Genomic DNA, 11,066 nt, shown 5'->3' with positions numbered 1-11,066 from the left:
TCATTCTATAATAAGAAAAAAAACCCCACAAAATTAGATTTTAAGCCAAGATACGTCAAGAAAAATCACTCCTGTGTTTTAAAGCCTACCGCCTTTAACATATCAAATCCAAACTCTCCTTCCTGACTTATAATACCTTTTAAAGTGTCCCATCCTACCTATCCAACCCTTTCCCCCACTGCTACACAGGAACTCCTCCTCAGGCATCACAGACCTGTTTTTTGGGTTTTTTTTTACTGATCTGCCACCTCTGTGTGTTCACAGGTAAGATCCCTCTCCTCTATCTCTTACTATTCTAATATTTCCTCTTCAGAGTCTGCTCTGAATCCTGCGTCCTCCACGAAGCTCTTTTGACAACTCAAATCTCACTGACTTTCACTTTTCTGAATTTGAAGTGTCAACATAGTGAACAACAAAAAAATGATAATCCATTTGTGCTCTTACGATTTCCTCTATGATTTTATGCTCCCACTAGACTATTAATTCCTGATGGGAGATGATACCTTGGTTTGCATTCCTAGGGGTGCACTGAAACCCCCTGGCTATATGAACACAGGTTTTTGTGAGGGGGCATGAATTTTCCAACCGCCAGCTCTCAGATGCCCCAGTGATTAACCAGTTACTACCACTGCAGGAGCTAAAATGACTCTGGCATGGAATTTACCTGCCGCACACTCTAGTCTCCTTTCTCTACCCTTTCTGCTGTTAATTGCAGTTACTCTTATGCCCTGAGCTTATTTTTTGATCTATGTAGGACTGACCTGAATCTAGCTTCACTTAAATATAGACTGAACATAACTCTATTCACTGCTCTCCCTCCCACCACACAGCTCTCTCATTTATGCCATTTCAAAGATTACAACTAGCACAAGAATTAGGGTCTTTATCATCGTACTGTAGCATTAAGAACAGCGCCAAACAACCACAATCTGAGAACCAGCACTTGCAAGAGTCTGTAATGTATTGGATTTATTCTGTGGTCGTTATTTTTATTAAGTTCTACATGTCAATAATTTTTAAAGTCAAATCGTTCAACACAGTTTAAAATGATAAACAATAGTCCTCTGCCACAACCCTCCCACTCCTCAAAGGGAGTTTCACTCTTTTGACCTTTTTCTATTTGCCTCCATATTTTAAAATCATGTGCTTATATTATTGTAGATATGGGAATTAATATGAATGTAATTTACAGTCATATAAACACATAATAGTTACATTTAATAAATATTTTAAAACTTGAGTTTTACTTTTAGATAATATACATTTTCTATTACAGAAGATAAGAATTCAACTCTCTTACACACATGCATATATTTCCCTTCCCTTATCTTCCCAATATAATGATATACTTCATTTTTGCTAAATCGATATCCAGGGTATACATTTTATGATTATGTGATTATCTTTCCTTTTCTTGTATAATTTTTTTGTTCTCACTAAAAGTAATAATCGTCTTGTCTTCTATTTGCTTAGCTTTTTATATTCTTATCAGTGATCTGTCCCCAAACTATTCAACAACAGTGTCAATGCCTCTCATATCTCTCTCACTCATCCTTACAGGGAGCCCCCAGAAGCCCAGGTCCACCTGCTCCAGGCAGGGCTGGCTGCCCAGCCATCGACATGGGGGTTCCCTTTGTCTTGTCTAAGATGGATGCCCTTTCCTAGAACCCATGTCTTAATTTTTCTTTCTTTACATCCTCTTGTAGGTAGAAGAACTTCTTCCAGTAATTTCTGAGAAAACTTGAGAGGGATAATAGATATTTTTCTGGCTTGAATGTCTGAAAATATTTGTTTTACCCTCACTCTTAATAGTTTGGCTGATATAGTAAATATTATTTTTGGTGCCACCTGAGATGTTTGATCCCCTTTCCCTTGGTAAAATTCCCACGTCCTCGCTTTTTCTAGGTAGAATCTAGAATTTGCTCTTTTGTTGCTGGGAGTGGGAGAAGGGGGTATGTAATCTAAACTTGTCCAACAACATATACCTGTAGGAGGCTTCAATTCAGAAACAAGCAACATGAGAGTGGTTGCTTGCAGAATCCATCTCTTTGGTAAATCGTGGAAGTAGAGACATCTCTGGAGGGGAAGGGTGGCCCAGTAATGGAGCTTCTTCATCACTGCAGCCAATTGTGGTGTCTGTGTCAAGTGTGGTAGTGGAGACGTTTTCTCGGGTGCAGCCCCCACAGTGGTCTTTGAATGCGGATCCTGACAACATGCGGTCAAGCCTGCATTCTCTTGCTCACCAGAAAAGCCCATAAACAACTAAACAATCTGAGGTCAATAAATGTCTTATCTGCTTAAACTAACTCCATAGATTCTGATGTTGACAATTAAGAATACGAAATGATATCACTGGTTACAGACTCGTAGCTTGGAAATCATTTTCTCTCTGAATCTGCGAAGCGTTCTATGGTCTTCTGGTTATGATGTTTCTATTGAGAAGACCGATAGTATTCTTGTTCCTAAGGTTCTAATATGACTTAGTCTTCTTCTCGGAAAGCTTGGAGGCTCTTCTTTTTATCCATAATACTCTGGAATATATATTTGAAATGCCATGGTGTGGGTCTTTTTGCATAAATCGGACAGCTATGCACAGTTGTACATGTTGTGCACTGCATCACTCAAGGGAACATTATTCCCATCTTAATCCATAGACACAACCTGTATGGCCATCCATGATGACCTTGTGGACATTTTATGGGAACTTACAGTCTGGAGATTACTGTTCTTGAGTTCCGAGAAATCTTTTGTATAATCTTTCTTCTCAACCATTGTCTTTGTTCTCTCTCTCTGGAACACCTATTTGTCAAATATTGGGCTTCCTAGATTAATCTCATTTTCTTATTTTGTCTCTATTTCCCATTCCATTCTACTTTCTATTTCTCATTTTCTTATTTTGTCTCTATTTCCCCTCATTCTACTTTCTGAGAGATTTTCTCCACTTTATCTTCCAACCTTCTGCTGAATATTTAACTTCAGCCATGCTATTTTTAATTTACAAGAATTCTTTTTAAAAATAGCATTCTGTTCGCCAGGATCCAAGATCTTCTCTTATCTCTCTAAGATATATCAATTATAGATGTATTTACTTTTTTCTTATTTTAGGTTTTCTTCCATTCACTTTATTCTGTTTCCTTTATCTTTTTTTTTTTCACTTGCTGGGTTTTTTTTTCCTGCTGTTTTCATTTGTCGTTGTCTCTCTTTTGTCTTAGAGATGACGTAAAATGCCTCATGATCCATGACTGATATTTCCAAGGGAAAAGCTGATTGGAATGTGTGTGGGTGATGTCTCCTAAGCAGTGACTTCCATCTTGATGACCTAGAGCACCTATTTTACTGAGGATTCCAACTGTGAGTCTGTGAGTTGCTTCTCTGGTCTAGTTTATTTCTCCAGAAGGAAATCTGCCTAAGGTTGGGTGTTGGGGGAGTGGAAGGATATAAACCTGGCAGCCAGCATTTTCAGATCTAAGTGAGGAGAGGAGAGAGGCTGGGGCTGTGTCTCCAAATGCCCTGCTTTGACCCCACCTGTACTGCCATCAGAAGTGATGTCAATTCTTTCTGTCTCTGGGATTCTGCAGAGTGAGGCTGCTTCTGGAGTTTCACAGAGTCTGGTAAAGTTTTTGGGTCTCAGACCTGCTAAGCCATTTGCTACCCTTTTTTTCCATTGGTCTATTATATGTTCACCTCCTTTCTTTTTCTTTGTCTTTATGGGATTATGAATTTTTTTCTATCGTTTTTCAGGAAGTATTCTGAGGAGAGGCGAAAAATATGTTTAAAACACCATTTTTTTTTAACCTAGTATTCCCTCTATACTTTGAAAAACTTATGGAAGGCCAACAGTACACCAAGCACTCACCTCTCCTCTTCCTCACTTACAGGTGACAACAATATAGTACCTATTTCATAGGATTATCCTGAGGAGTAAATGAGGAAAAGCCAGGTAAAGCACTGAGTATAACTATTATAATTGTGAAAAAATGTGGACCGAGCAATATATGGCAAAGCAGTGTTTGCAAAGCCCAGAGGAATGCAAAAATTCTCATCTAGGATGAATATTCAGCCCTGGGGTCTAAGGACCAGCAGCATCAGTATCACATAGAAACTTGTTAGAGATTCAAATGCTCGGTCCCAACCCCAGACCTGCTGAATCAGAAACACTGGAGGTGGCCCTGCTCTCTGTCCTTTAACAAGCAATTCAGGTGATTCCGATGCCCACTGTAGTTGGGACCCACTGATAGAGATAAAGAAATGGACTCCCTTTCATTGGAGATGCTATCTGGGGACCACTTGCAGACACGGGATATGTCTCATGTGCTAGGAAGAACGAGGCCAATATTTCAATAAAAGCCGAGACTAATGGAGATGAAAGCCAAAGATGAGACAGACTTGCACATGGAAGACTGATTCTAGGTCCTGAGGACCTGGTCCTGCAGCTCTTCTCTCTTCAGCTCTGTGAGCTCTGCCAGGATCCAGCTCAGCACCATGGATCAATACATGCCCCCTCTTTTGTTTGTTTTTCTAAAGCCAGTTTGAATCGAGCTTCTGGTATTTGCAGTCCAAAGAATCCTGACAAGTTTAAGACCCTTTCTCTTCAAGAAGCAGAGTGAACCTGACCTTCCCGTCACCAGCATAGGACTGGCGAAGGGCAGCTCCCAGAGGAAGCCAGCTATTAGAGCCACCACGCTCCTCCCCCGACAAGTTCCACCATGCTCTGAATTCACTGTCTTCTCTGATTACATATTGTGGACAAATGGGGCATATTTACACATACAAGAGTCAAAGTGCTTAAATTTACCTCATCTTCGTATTTCAGGATTTAGTGAACACATGCATGCTCATCCTGTTCCTAACATTTGTGATTTTATGAATTTTCATCATACTCCTTCTTATTGTCCATTTCATCTCTCCTAATCTTTCTAAATTTCACAGAGCTCACTCACTGAGTGAGATTTATAAAATCTTCCTGTAGTTCAAGGACTCCTAAACCTAGCTGATCATCAAAATAACCTAGGGAGGCTTTCAAATATATAATGCCCGTGCTCCACTCCAGAGCTACTAAGTTTCTCTGGGCTATTTTCTACACACACACATACACACACACACACACACACACACACACACACACACACACACACACACACACACACACACACACACACACACCCCCCATAATATATACACATATGCATACATATAAAAATATACACATATACATATATGATTACATGCACCCTTCCTCTGGTAAAGATAATTCCCATTTTTGTGGCTTTGCAGTGCCCTGAAAAATTAACGCTTTCTTAACACAGAGAATTTCATTGTATTGCTTCTTAGCAATAGTGAAATTGGAAGCATGAATATTTTTTCTAAGAGTTACAAAATTAAAGCTGGATTTTCATAGAAAATTATTATAAATGAAGCTCTCCTCAACTCTGCAAAGCATCCACAGGAAAGGCATGTAGACGCCATGGTCTAACACACAAAAGGCAAATGTCTTTCACTTGAGTTGCCATGTCCTTCCATTCCCACGCATCATGGACTCTCCTACCAAGCCTGGACATGGCTCTTTCTTAATATAAGGTTCCCAGCAGCCACTGCCCACCCATTGGGGGAAACGCATAAACTGTAACCCCAAACTTCCTGGTTTAAAATAAACAGGCCTGGGTACTAGTCCCAACACTACCACCAGCTATGAAAGCTTGGTGTCACTCTGTGTTCATTTCATCTTCTTTAAAACAAAGATAACTCCTATATTTTCTTGCTTTACAAAGGTGATGAGGAAAGAATGAGATTCATTAATCTAGAAAACTCACAATGGTGTCTCCCAAACAGAAGATCAAATTTAGTGGATGAGACAGTACACTAAAGACGAGTCCACCAAAGCAGAATATTGGATCAAAGGAAAGAATCCCATAGTTCTTAAGCACAGAACCAAAGATGATCAAAATCTCACTTAAAATTCCCCAGTTGAAAAAAAATTGTCCATTTCACAGTTTTGATACTTTCAGGCCAACTGACGCTATCAACAGATATTGGCTAAAGGAAAATATAAATAAATGTCAAAATGGAAGCTACTTCATAATCGTTTTCAAAAGCACTTATATTTTTTAAGTTTTAAAATAAATTTTTGATATTAAATATGCCAATGTAAAAAATATTAAAATATTTGCATAAAGAAAGAAAAAACCCACTAATAAGTAATGAAACACAATACCAGTCTAGCAATCAATACTAAAAAATAATTTAAATCAGAATAAGCATACAATAGAAAATCTGGATTAAACCTGAAGGCAAAGCTATATAAACCAGGTTCAATGCATATAAACTACCTAGTCCTGTGATTCTAAAGATAATTTTAGAAATAGCTAACATTTACTGAGTGCTAACTCTATGCTTGAGATATAGATCTGATATATTATTTCTAATTTAATCCTTACAACAAACTTGTGAAGTAAATACAAACATTTTCACATACAAATGATGCAACAGGGTTAACAAGGTTAACTGACTGACCCAAAGTCATGCTTATAATAAGTGGTTCAGCCCAGATTTGAACCTCAGCCCACTTGACTCCAAAACTTCTCTCAAGAGCAAAATAATTTGTGAGCAAGGTATGATTATTGCATCTTCCAGTTATTAAAAATCTTAAAAATCTATTACCATATAGCTCGTGAGTTTACTTAGTATTTAGCATAGTATCTACTACTCTCCAAACAGCTGGTGTTTGTTCAGTGGATATTTACTGCCTATTTCCAAAAAGTATTTTCACTTATCTTTCTTATCTACGCAGCATATTAGTGTGGTTTGCCCAGCGCACCTTCTCACCCAGATGAAAGTAGAGACACATTGACCAATGTATTATCCCTTGGCTCCCATTTCTCTAGGCATTATATAAATCATTACCCTCCTCTATTGACAATACACTTCTGCAACAAGACAGAGAGAGAGAGAGACAGATGTTTGGACATAGATATTAAGGTCAGTTATGGCTTTCTTTGCATCCATTACTTTTGATTTACCCCTGCTAAGGATATGCTTATCATATAGCTGCTCTGACAGTTGGGAGGACCCCCTTCTCCCCAACAAGAACTTTAGTGTCCATCTCTTAGAGTGCGTTATCTTTACAGTTGTTCACTCTCATTCATTTATGATGGTTCTCATTAACTTTAACTTCAGAGAGTATGCCTCTTATCCTTAAATTCTAAATATGACCCTTTTTGGAGCCTCTAGTCCACTATGTACCCATCGATAGTATTTTTCCCTCTTTTTAAGGGATGGGGTGAGGTTTAGTCATTTTCTTTTAAAGAGTTAGTAAAAATTAGTAAAGATTACCTAATTTTAAGCAAAGCAGACTGCATCGAACTAGTCTAAAAGAAAAACAAGCAGGACCATGTAAAAGACAAATAATCAGAAAAGAGAAGTAAAACGAGTAATATCCTAAAGAAGAAAGATCTGTAAAACCTAAAAAAAAAAAATAAAAAAGTTTTCTATATTCTTCTTTCTGAAGAAAACCCGGGCTTGTGTCAAAGATCAGATTTAGAAGGTATTTCTGATATGCTAAAGAACAATTAAGAATGGAAAAGAAATAGAAAAATAGTAGCCTTCTCAAAACATGGAAGGCTTGCATATATACATATTTAACCTGTGGCAAATACATTGTTGAGATGCTAATAAAGAACCATAAATTATGGTAACTATTAATTCTACTTTTATATCTTTGAAATGTGAAACAAGTTAACATATTTTATTCACTTTATTCCTAGAGCATTCAATATTATAATTTCTTCTTAAAGATATTTTAACATTAAACCATTTCTAACAAATAAAAATTTGGAAATGATTGCCATGTTATTTAATTAATTAATAATCTATTATTTTATTTAATTATTTAATATCTATTATTTAATTAATTTATTTTGCCAAAAGCCATTTACCCTTCTCTGAAACAGTCGAGATGGTATTTCCGAGTCTGGTGAGGCCATGTGACAAAATTCTGGCCGAAGGACAAGAGTGGAAGTGAAGTGAACCATCTCAGGCTGTGCGCTCTTCCCCTTCATCAGCTACAATCCACATGTGGTGGTGACCCAGCTTAGATCACACACACAGTGACAGTGTCCTGGGGAATGGCTCCATGGAGCAGAGATGCCCTGCCAACCTGGGCTGCTTGCTTTGGAACAGTTAAGTGAAAGAGAAATAAACTTTTTGTTAAACGGTTTAACTATTAAAACTGTACTGTCCATTCTTGTTGGGTCAAGTTGTCTTCTAAATCAGCATAGCCAGCTCTTTGCAAACTACCACATCAATAAATTAGCCACTATCAATAAAATGAAAAGGTAATTAAAAAATCTATCAGAGAACTTTATTTTTAAAAGTTCAACATACATCTTAAATCTCTTCTTTGTCCTGGAATTCTGTTTAAGCAATTCCTGAGGTTTCTGTTTCAAGCGTCCACTGTTTGAGGCATGAGCATGATTTAGATTTAAAGTAAAAAACATAATTGTTTACTTCCCCTAGGTTTGACACTTTTCAGCAAAATGGCAAAGGTAGTAAAGTGACAGCTAACGAAGAACTTCCTGTCTGTATATTCTTTCTCTTCTTTCATTCTTATTACATCACCTGTATAGCTCATATTTCACTGTAAGAAACAAAAAGTGTGAATGTTTCCTGTTTGTCATTAGAACTGAGAGCCTTATTTAAGTTTATTTTACAAATTGGCTGCAGAGGTGTTACATGACACATAGGTATAAATTCCCTTCACTGTTACCTGTTTTGTACAGCACCTTTTCGGACTCTGATAAGCTAAGAAATACAACTCCATTGTCCAGTCCTAAAATTATTCGGGCAACTTGTAAGTGGAACATTTGTTTAAATGCAATCATTACTTCCAGCGTACATGACTGAAGCTACCTCTCTATATATTGCCAATCTACTTGGCAACAACTCTTGCAAAAATCATTCCAGTTCAAAGTATAAAATGCTGGAGGGGGAGGTATCCTACTTTAACTACTTTAAAATATAAAATGTACATATCCCACTAGAATGTTTTCAGTTTGTCAGCATATTAATGCAGCTTGTCTACTAAATCTATTCAACCCTTCTAATCAATATAAGGGAAAAATGCTTTACTCTCATGGAGAGGGCCAAGATGAGACTAACTTATTTACTCAAATGTAGACATTATACGCATTTGATTAAAAAGTAGTTGGGGGAGGAAATTCAAAAGAGAGCAGTCATATTTGTACTGGACCTGCCTATGTGCACTGTTAATTCGGAGTCTTCAATGAAAACCTGATATTTGAATTACCTCATAATTAGCCTGTCTTGGTAGACTGGAAAACTAAATACAAAAAGGCATAAGCAAAAGGAAGACAGATACATATATCCAGCAGGTACATACATACTATAAAGGATTACATATGGCAAAGAGGAAGCAAAATATTAACCAGGCAATGACAAATCAACTCCAAGTTTGAAATTGTTTTAACATGCCACTGCATGCATTCTAAAGTCCCTTAATCAGATAAATTCAACATTTACAGGATGCAAAAAAGAAGAGAAAGATGAAGGCAAAAAAAAACCTCTCTGGTTGGACAAAATCTATAGCACATGACTCATAGCTGAGCATCCTGGAAACCCACTTCCTATTATCTTAGAGTCAGTTGTGACAAGCATATTTGCTGGTGTCTCTGACTCAAGAGAGGAAATCATAATGTGGAATCAAGGCTGAACAATCAGAATGTGAGGGAGGAGACGGGAAAGTATAAAACGCCAAGATAAAAGTCCCTGCACTCTGGGATCCTTTAAAGTAAAGGGATTGTCAACTTGTAAGTGGAACTCAGCAATCTATCAAGAACTGAAGGCCATGTGACCATGCCATCATGACAGCCCTAATGCACTGAGGGAAGATTAAACTGTAGTTATTTTATGAAGGCAAATAAGTGCACCATAGAGAATTTTATAAAAAACAGTCATTTTTTGTTTTTTATTTTACATATAAAAGGACTGTTGGATTATTTATTCACTTGTGAGCAACCAAGCTAAATAAGCTTTTACCACAAGTAATCTGATAATAGTGAATGATGTCTCTGATCTTTACTCATAGAATAATTGTCACTGACCTAATTTACAGTAAGAGAAAATACACTGTTTTTCCCCAATAGACGTTTGATCTGATTTATGCTATTTGCCCAAGCCCATTGACCAGCTGTGTATGCAGCCAGTACTATTGAACACAACACTTCTAAAACATGGTTGAAATTTAGCCATTTTCTTCCCAACCAGGCTATAGAAAGAAAACATAGCAAAAATACGAATTGAGTAGACTGGACTTAGGATGGATGTAACTCCTAAGGCAAGTCAGAGTTAAGTCCCTCTGAACAAGGCAACAGTTCCACTTTTAAATATTTTTTCTTGGTTCAGTTCTCAAGATGTTTGGAAAGTGACACAAAGATAAAACTAATGAATTCTAATTTTTGGTTTCAAAACCTAATTTTCCATTATAGAATTCAATACTTTAATGTCTTCTTATAATACTATTTCAGTTTAAAATGCTCAGCATTACTCCGTCAATAATTCCCAGTAATTTTAGAGTCAGATCATTTTTATTTAATCTCACATCCACCAACTATTTGTCAAAGCTCACATTTCCCTTCAATTCATTCCTTCATTTAACAAATATTTACTGAGCATCTGCTCTGTTAGGTACTTGGTTGGAATCCACGGAGTCAACGGGGCACATAATGTATATAGTCTATGCCTATTGGGCTTAGTTTATTTGGAGAATGAGACAATTAAATACCACCTGGTTTCTCAGTACGTCTTTGAGATGGACACTCTAGGGATGTCAAAAAAAATGTCTGGACTTATGATTTCATGTGATAAGTAACTGTTAAGTGTGAACATGTTATACATTTGAAGAATAAATACATTCTTGAATTTTTACAGTACATTAACTTACCTATCAAACTATCAGATGTCCAAAGGTTTAAAATCTATTTTCCTTCTCTAATGCTTTGCCCTCCATACAAGTACTATGGTAACATTTTAGAGTTTAATTTTCATCTTTTAGG

Source organism: Pteropus alecto, unplaced genomic scaffold (genome assembly GCF_000325575.1).
Source record: "Pteropus alecto unplaced genomic scaffold, ASM32557v1 scaffold11, whole genome shotgun sequence".
Classification (NCBI taxonomy): domain Eukaryota; kingdom Metazoa; phylum Chordata; class Mammalia; order Chiroptera; family Pteropodidae; genus Pteropus; species Pteropus alecto.
Note: the sequence above shows the minus strand (reverse complement) of the source record.